Raw genomic sequence first — 10,343 nt, forward strand, 5'->3', positions numbered from 1 at the left:
GATTAGATATGTTGTCCCACATGAAACCAGTAAAGTTCATTGCCCCCTAGTGGATGCAATGATTAACAGCCTCGCCCACGTAAGTGCCACACAACAATGTTTGAGGCTTTCTTTACAAAACAAGTGAAAAGTGAAAACCTTCGTGGCATTTTGGGTGTCGGTGTACACAATGACTCTTGGAACCACTGAAAACGCAACTTTTTGAAAACGCTCAGGCTCCATTTCCTTGTGGACGGCCGAGAATGTGAAAACAAACAACAGCGCCATCTTATGGCTCAGCATGAAAATACAGAATTTTTAGTGTTCCTGTCGCTTACGTGTAAACATATGTTGTTTTCAAAATGTTGCTGGATAAACGCAAAACTTTTCTGAACAGAAAAGCAGAAAACGATGCTTTTACACTTGAAACGTTGTTGTGTAAATGGAGCTTAAACACACATAGTGATTTACATGTGCAAAGGAAGCAGACTTGTTCCTTAAGGAAAAGAAAAGTGATATTGAAAGAAACTAAATAGGAACAATAAAATTTCCTCATCTGTGCCTTGATTTTTGCCTACAAACGTTGGTGCGGAAACATCCAATTTCCTTATTTTCTCACATTATGAAACTGTATTTATTACTGCTGTGTGGCCAGGATTGACTCACTGTAGGTCTGATATACTAATAGGTTGCCCCTATACAAAGAGACCAATAATAATATAATTATTATATAATGATAATAATAATAATTATGATGATGATGATGATGATGATGATTAGCATCATTACTACCAAATTCAGTTGTATTGGCTAGAAGGTTTCTATAAGCTCTGTAACGTCTTCGTCCACCAATATATTGGTGTTTATTTTTGTGCTAGAGGGAGATCAGTGTGTGTGTGTGTGTGTGTGTGTGTGTGTGTGTGTGTGTGTGTGTGTGTGTGTGTGTGTGTGTGTGTGTGTGTGTGTAGGAGCATACAGTCATCACATGTGTGTCTCAGTTTATGAATCATCCTGCGATCATCCTCCCGAGTCCCGGAGTCCGGCCTCTGGATGATATTGCAGAGCTGTTAGCCGTCTCTGACACACACACACACACACACACACACACACACACACACACACACACACACACACACACACACACACACACACACACACACACACACACACACACACACACACACACACACACACACACACACACACACACACACACACACACACACACACACACACAGGGTACCATGTGTCCCTGTCAAGCGAGCAGAGTCCAGGTCAAACGCTGCTCTTTATCTTGATGACGCCACAGAGCCAGACGTAGCCTGGCATCGTTTCACGGCCATCCACCAAGTAAACTACACCCTGCACCAATGTTTACGCTTTTTTATTTTTTTCCCTCCCAGAAAGCCTGTAGCAAGAAGTGCCGTGATAAATCCTGGTATACCGCTAAAAGTCAGCACTCACACACGTATTTATACTTTGTTGTTATGAATACTGGAGCGAGGACGATACAGGAATGTGTGTTTCCACAGAACAAATGGAGAACATGATGTCACCCTGGAAGGAATTTCCTTACCTGATGACAGTTCGGTTGCTTCTAGCAGATGTGGACTCATCTGCAATCGCAGAGACTGTTCAGCGCCGACATTCTTTGCGACACAGTACTTGGAAAAGAATTCTGTATTCTACACTTTGTTAGATACATGTGTACAATCAATTCCAATCTAGTACGAGAGCTTAGGTTACTGTGTTCAAGTTAAAAGGATCAACTTCATTAAATGGATGGTTACTTTTCAGTTTTTTCGGTGGTGTTGGTACACTGGAATGCTGCGTGGAGCGATGATGGTAATTTCTATGTTTTGCTGCTTTTAGGGCAAACAAAAAAAGCAAAAAGTAGGAATTATTTAAAAATAAACTACAGACTAAAAGATATAAAAAAAACAATAATAATAATAATAATAACATCATGAATCTAGGAGTAACTTGTGGACTAAGTGGGAAAGATAATGGATGAATTCAAGTGAATCATAAAAACTACACACGTTGTGTTTTTGGTACTCAGAGTTACTGAAAACACAACTTTTTGAAGAAGCTCTGACACCGTCTCCATGGAAACGGGGGGAAACGCACATGTTTGCGTTACATCAAAAGCATAGGGTATGATGTTGAGTGAAGGAAGGGCGGTTTTTTAATTTGCTTTTGGTTGTTTGGTAAGATTTGGGTTACAATCCATGACCACACCAACGCTTATGGCTTTATTCATGTTGATCAACCTCCCAGCTTTAATAAGACATTAAACTTTGAGCTTTTTCTCACCGGCTTCACGAACTTCAGATTTTTTAAAATCGTTTTTGACCTCTCGAAGGTTCCTCGGTCAGATCTTGAGCCAGAACGTAATCTCCCAGTGAAACCGCCATGAAATCTCGTGTGTCACCTGCGTACTTACGACGATCTGAGCTATCGGAAGCTGTTGACGTTAAACAGAAGTGGGCCCAGGACCGAACCTTGAGGAACTCTGCACACAATTTACCTTTTTTTTTTTGCATAGAGAAATCTGTCTTTTAGGTGATATCTGGCACTGTGAGGTTGAGAGGTTTTCAAGAAGTTTGAACTCTATATGGCACTCAAAAACACACGGCGGCGAGGGAGGCCGCGAGCAGTGTGGTCGACCGGCGAAACGGAGAACAGCCGCTCTGCCGTGAGTTATCCTTCATCTTGTTTTCAATAACCAGAAGAGTACATTTCTGGCGGATGACAAACCCAGTCTGTGACCTGAGTGCTTGTTTTTTCCGCAGTGAAGTGTTCTGCCAGCTCTGTTACGGTGAAGTCTGTATTCTTTGCCTTGGCTCCGGTCCACAAGACGCTTTAAAAGAAAATGGTTATTACCAGCAAATACGCTGCCATCCAGGGCGATTCATCTTCAAAAGGAGTACTGCTCTGCTGGTGGGAGTCGAACCTTTCAGGGTGAAAGTGAACCCTTGTTTGTTCTTGGACAGATATAAAAATGATTCAGGCGAGCATGAGAGGAAACAAATATGAGCTCTTACGGGGTATTTGACTTAGCAGCTCCACTGGAGGGCCACTCAAGGCACGACGCACAAGGTTGTAATTGGCGATGCAGAAATTTGATCAGCATCCAGGCCTCGGTGTACCCCCCCCCCCCCCCCCCGTCACATCAGAGGAAGAGCTGAAGGGCAGCGAGTTGTTTTTATGCTTCGGCTGTTTTACAAGGAAACAACAAAAGGGTAAGTGCAAGACCGAGAATAATTTCATCGTTTCGTCTGTACTTTCTCTCCGCCGGTGACGCTTCCCAGAGCAAAACTTTCCGGAGACCCTCGCCAAACTCGTCGACATTCATTAGCCCGGCCTCATTTTGTTCTGTAGGTGTAATGTAAACACACACCCATTAGCAGACGCTTGTTTGTCGGGACAATAATGAGTGGAAACAGCTCATTTGCATGCTAATGGCCTTCTGATATTCAATTTGATGCTGCTAAGACTGAAAATACAAATTGCTCATCAGTGTCGGCTATTGATCTCTGTCGGGCCGGCTTGCAGACGCCCACTGGCAGTGCGGCGTGGCTGACCTCTGACCTCCAGCTGTAGTCACCACACCGTTCTTTGATATTCTTCATGAACTTCAACTTAATGCTCTCTTTGTTGCTTAATCAGCTAAAATCATCGTAACGCCTCATTAGACACTGTAAAACCAGTCAGTGATTAGTATGATGAACTCCCTTTATGGGACAATTCTCGCTTTTTTGCTGGATATTAGTAGGATGTGGTGATCAGGAGGTTTTTATCCCTTAACGCATACCGATAATATTTGGTTGAAACGGCCAATAAAAAGTGACAAATGTAGGAAAAAAGTAGTTCTTCAAATGCTCTTTAACAATCCACAATCTCAATTACCAAATGTTTGAATGAGTGAAACATAAAGAGAGGGCTGCATATGTTAATAATGTCAACGAAAACATTGATTTTTTTAACAAAGAGTAGTAGACAGTACTGAGACCTGAGCTGAGATACCGGTGATGCTGCAATGAAAGCGAGCTAAATATCAAAGTCTCAAAGCAACGCTGTCAAGGTCAGTTTTGTAAAAACAACCATAATGCAACAGTTTTATTGACATTTCACTGTATTTTGCACCAGAAGGTTTCATTAAATTTGGCTTCATGTTGAGATTGTTGTCATTTTCCATAGTAATTTGTACAAATATAGTAATTTTCACCAGGTGTATTCTGCGCCACAACAAAGAAAAACTTTCAAGTTTAAATTGAAAGGTTTTTACCGGTTTGGCTCACTCGAGATGAAACTAGGCTGTTTGTCGCGTCTGAACTAAAATGGTACAAGGGTTGAAAAAGTAACACATTTAACATTGAAACTGAAGCAAGTTGCTTTTTGTCTTCAGTTACCGGCAAAGTAACTTTGCTGGTTTTGGTAAGCATGGGCTCAAATGGGGTTTATTATTCCATTTCCTGTGTCTGTGTTGGGACGCGGTCTTGGTGTTCTACTGTTTTGCAGCAGAGGGAGCTAAGAGATCAGCGCCGACACCTCCGGCAGGCCTGTCTGGAGGAGAAATATACACGCCGGGGTGGCAGCGCAATGGGAAAATGTCTTTATTCCCTCATCTCTCATGTGGTGACAGGCAGAACTTTGGGTTGCCATGGAGAGCCGGGCTGCTGAAACGGGGCCATAATTAACAGCGCCACAGAACTTGGTTCAATGACTCATTACATTTCGAGAAGTTAATGAGGAAATCACAAAGCTCCTCGAAGGCAAATGACTCCATATGTGTATAATGTGTACGTATGATAGATGTTTGAAGTCATATCATGAAGCTGATATGTACGCTGGAGCAGCGCCCTTCTGCGCGGTCTGATGATGAGCATGTGATGTGTCCTTGTGTGTGCACTGTGTGCGTGTGTGTGTGTGTGTGTGTGTGTGTGTGTGTGTGTGTGTGTGTGTGTGTGTGTGTACACCGGTGCTGAGAGAATGACTCGCCGAGTTGTCAGAGAGACAAAAAACATATGAACATTTTCTCGGGCTGTCTCACACACACACACGCACACCAGCATGCTCTTTGCTCCAGATGCTCTCTGCCCCCCCCCCGCCCCTGAAATCCTCTCTCTCTCTGCCTGTTTCTTCACCCTCGCTCTTTATAAGCTCGGGCTGCCCTGGGGAGACTCCTGTCAGAGTTACGGGCCAACAACAGGCCTGCTCAGGGGTTTACAGAGCGGCCAACAACACATGGAAACTCTTCCAACCACCTGTAGACCTGCAAAGAGCCCTTAAGCGCAGACTGTCTCCTACAGTTTGTCTCAAGGATGTCTGCAAAATCCCACTTGACTCTCATGCTTAACAACACAGAGGCCACTTGCGATGGACGCCCCCGCCGAACAACCCCCTGGGAGGGCAGAGGCGAGGTAGCGGGTAGAATGCCAAAAGGTGCAAAGTGCAGCGCCGAGCACAGCGAGCAGGAGACGTAAGGCCAGACCGCAAACCAGCTAAGGCCAGCAGTAAGACGGCCGGCCTCTGGTCTGCAGGGGCCGGACTCATCCACAATAAAGCAACGGGGGTCATCCGAGGAGAGAGAGAGGCGAGTCCGTGCGTGTGCACAGGCATCCGGTTCATTTCTAAAACTGCCCAAATATAATGGGCAATCAGGAAAATGGTTATTCTCGCATTTCAATTAGCCTAATTAAAGAGAGGGCAGCGGGCGACTCAGAAGAATGGCAGTGTACAGTGCAGTGTGTATTTGTAGGTGTGTGCATGAGCGAGCGAGAACGAGCGAGCGAGCGAGAGACTCTCCGAGGGGTTCGGCTTGAATACTGCATCAGCAGTCAGAATGAGAAATTAACCATTTGCTCCCCCCCCCCCCCCCCCCCCGACAGCCTGGAGCAGATACACAATCTGGTCAGCACTCGGGCTGCCGGGGAAGATTCAGAGTCACACGGCAGCTCCATCAACGCGCCATCAATCATTTATATCTGCGACTGTGTGGACTGAATTGTCCGCTAATTCATTTTGTATGATAATGGGAGTCAAGGACGCGCCCGTCTCCGTCTGTCGTCAGCGAGACGGATGTGGCATCCGTTTTTAATCAGCTGGACGTGCGGTGGGGAGGGGCTGGCAGCGAAGGGGTTAACTGTAGGTTCAGCATCCAGCCTGACAGTGAGAGCCAGATGGTCATGTAGAGCACTTACAGTGACACCGGCCTACACAGCTCCCTCTGCAGGAACACACACATGCTCGCGCACACACACTCATTTGCATGCACATGAACATCACCAGTAGATAACAGAGCGAGTCATTCCCAGGTCATTTAACCCCCCCCCCCCCCGTCATCTCAGCTCTAACTTCCTCGCTCCTCCTCCTTTCATTTCCCTCGGTCTCAGTCTGATAGCCAGAGTTAATTGGCTGCTGTCTAATTGCTGCTCATTAACTTGAGTAACCAAACATGTGAGACACGGCAAACAAAACCTCTCCCTTCCTTCCCTCTGCGTTTCTACAATTCCCATTCCAAGTCGTCCGTATCGTTTCTTCTTCTCCGAGGCATCCTCACCTCATCTCTCACTTCTTCCTTTCTACCGAGCGACTAACACACATGACTGACTTCAACGGGAAACCAAATAAACCTCAGAGGCTTTACAAAATAATACAAAGGCTTGGGAAAATATTCAGGTTCCAGCCTTAAAACGCAAGAAACTTTGCTTTTAATGGTTTATTTCCTCAGAAGTGGAGCTGTGCGGTCATCTGTTCTCTAAAACGGCGGCGTCAAACAGATTTAAGATCAGAGGCCACAAACGGCAAAATTTCACCTCGAGTGGGCCAAATTGGTCAAATATTGCCAAAATAACCTTTAAATTTAAACTTTAAAGAGTTTTCTTGTTATAGCGCAGACTATAGGTGAGGCAAATGTCTATATTTTGGCAAAAAACAAACAATTAACAACTGAAAACGAACGATCTGAACATAAAGTCAATTTTCATGTCACCTTCTGGTGCAAAATAACAAGTCAAATATTCAGAAAGTTTCTCCAATAGCTGTTGCATTATGGGTGTTTTTTTCACCCCGACAGCTTGGCTTTCATTCTAATGTTAGTTTACTGGCTTTCATGGCGACATCACCGACATCTCAGCTCGGCTCTCAGTGTTGCGTTGAGTCCGCTACTCTTTGGAAATTTCTTCAAAAATCGAAGTTGAAATTGTGATCATTTTCTTGGTGGTTCGGACGGATTGGAACCTCTTTTGGGACAGATTTTGTCCCACGGACCTTATGTTTGATACCCCTGATTTAAGGGTTGTCATAGGCATTAAAATGCTCCACCAACTCTAACGCTACGTAATTTTAAATTTAATGGTGACTTTGTTCCGTTTCTCAGAATAGTGGATATTATTGATAATGGATGTTGGGATCCATCGTTAATAAAAAGCTTAAATACAGGCAAATCTTATGGATAATATTTTTGATAATTTCACTTTTTCTTTTAGACTTGCAATGAATTCAGTTTTAAAAGTGTGTGATTTTAACGTGACTTAAGCTCTGTTTAAAATGACAACTGAGAATGTCTCGATATTGCATTTTCAAAAATGTTACACATACACATGGCAATGTTTCGAAAACAATGTCCGTTCACACGGAAACGGCAGAAATGCTGAAGACGATGTAGTTGGTATGTTGGGCCACTTGTGGGTGCTGTTGGTTGCTTTTGAAATGAGACCACACACACACACACACACACACACACACACACACACACACACACACACACACACACACACACACACACACACACACACACACACACACACACACACACACACACACACACACACACACACACACACACACACACACACACACACACACACACACACACACACACACACACACACACACACACACAGCAGAGAACAATTCGCTATAAACACAAACAATGGCCAAACGAGTGAATCCCAGAAAATACAGAGAAAACACGAAAATCACAGGGTGCAGACAAAACATTGCAGCAACACAGAGGAGCTGGCAACAAGACACAGAACAGAAAACCCAACTTACAGGGCCGTTATCAGGCGCAGATGATCACAAGTGAAACACATCAGGGCCGAGAGCAGCAATCAGACACGAGGAAAGGAAGTCGAGCTCAAAACAACAGATGGCGAGAGACTTCAAAATCAAACAGGAAAGCGACAAGACAGAACATGTGCATTGTGACCCATCTTCTGATCTGCGGCATGCATGTTTTTATGTTTGCAAAAACTCACACACACACACATCTTGGAAATCCTCGTAATGCTTACGAACATCCGCCCACGTGAACAGACACACACATCGGAAAGGCCAGACCCCCTCGCCCACCACCCTGTTGGCATTTGGCAGGTTCTCTATATTTGGGTAGCGCCCCTCCCATGAGCGCAGCTTTTCTCCTCTACCCATCTATTTAATCTATCAACCCCCCCCCCCCCCCCCCCCCTCCCCCCCTCCCCAAAAAAAAGAAAAGAAAACCTCAGGGGTTTAATTCCTCTCTGAAGGCAAAGTGCTTTGCTGGCATGGCGGCCAAATCCATACACAAGGAGTGCATCAAGCTTTAAAGTGGACATCTCAACACCGGAGCAGTTTAGTCGGAGTGACATGAAATATAGACCAAAGTGTGCCACTGTTGGGGGGAGCAAGAGGGGGGTGGAAAGGTTGGTAAAAAAAATTAATAAATAAAAGGGTTTCAGCCTGGTGGAGTCCTCAGGGAATGATGTGGCAAAAAAAATAAAAAAAAATAAATAAATAAACACTGGAAGGAGCAAGGTGGAGAGGGGACACACACACACACACACACACACACACACACACACACACACACACACACACACACACACACACACACACACACACACACACACACACACACACACACACACACACACACACACACACACACACACACACACACACACACACACACACACACACACACACACACACACACACACACACACACACACACTCCAAAACTATGAGATATGCCAAGAAAATTATTTACTACTCAAGAGCAGGAACTAAATGATTAGATTAGTCTCCTGGCTTTGTTGCTCTCGAGACGGGATGGAACGAGACACTGCCAACGTTAGAATTAGGGCACAAAAGGAAGCAGAATTTTTAAAAAATAAAAGGAAAAAAACACAGGAAGAGGGGCGAAAAACGTGCACACAACTATCTCAAACATTCACATCAGCGAGCCACAGCTTAGCCAGAGTGAGTCAGATGCTTTACTCCCACCATACAAACTGACATTTGCGGCCCCCAACACTCACAACCGAGACAGAAATCATTGGCTGGAAGAAAATGGGCATTTCCCCCCCTGCCAGAGGAGGAGCGATACGCAGAGCCGTGTTCGCCCCGGGAGGTATACTGAACCTAACGTCAATTAAATTAAGTACCGGAAGTCCTCTTGCTAAGTTTAGCTGCAGTAAATTAGACATAAATGCAGGCTTGACAAACAAAGTCAATTTAGAGAAGGAAAAAGCTGAAAAATCAATATCATTTCATCCCCTGATGACAGAATTCCAAATGACAATGTGCAAACAAGACGGCTGTGGGAGAGACGTCTCTGGTCGCTCGGACCCATTCCATGGATTATCTGCACTTTTCTTGAGCTTTATAAAGGTTTACAGGGACTTTCAGCCGAGTGTTCCTCTGATCCTCTAGTCTACTGCTTTGATTTCTTCTGTTTTTACTGTCCACACGTGCAGAAAAACCAACTGTGTACTTCGCTGCAAAGCACCGCAGGCTTGAAATGTACAGCTGGCGACTTCGATGGGCTCAAGCTGCATGTTCTCCCTGTGCTCTTTCCTCTGGATACTTTGGTAGGATGAGTTTGAGACCAACAAATGACTCTAAAATCCAGACTATTTTATCTAAGGGTCTTTTAAACCGTCTTAGTCTGTGTGATTTTAGCAATCTTAGAAGTTTACAGCTCGTTCACAACTGATTAATAAGCTTTGGGTCACAACATCAAGTTTGCCATGTCCAGATTACAGGATGAAAACACGAGATCAAATATTCCTGCCACGATTATTCCACAACTGCTATCTTTTGAAAATAGCATGGTGTGTAAAGGCATTTAGTTGTATAAATATTCAAGCTTCTATAAACCGTCTTCCTTTATCATAAAGTCCAGCTCAGTATTTTATGTGAACAATGTGTCTGTGGTCCAGATGATAGGCCGGTAAACGTGTGTTGAAAAAGCTGCTTTAAATTCTAAACACTGAGCAGCACAAACACTCTTTTATCTGTCGTTGTTAATATTGCCGATCTAATCAGAAGTGCAGGAAAACTGTTGACCGTGACTGTAGAGCACATCTGGGTTG

Source organism: Lipophrys pholis (assembly GCF_963383615.2).
Source record: "Lipophrys pholis genome assembly, chromosome: 19".
Taxonomy (NCBI): Eukaryota; Metazoa; Chordata; class Actinopteri; order Blenniiformes; family Blenniidae; genus Lipophrys; species Lipophrys pholis.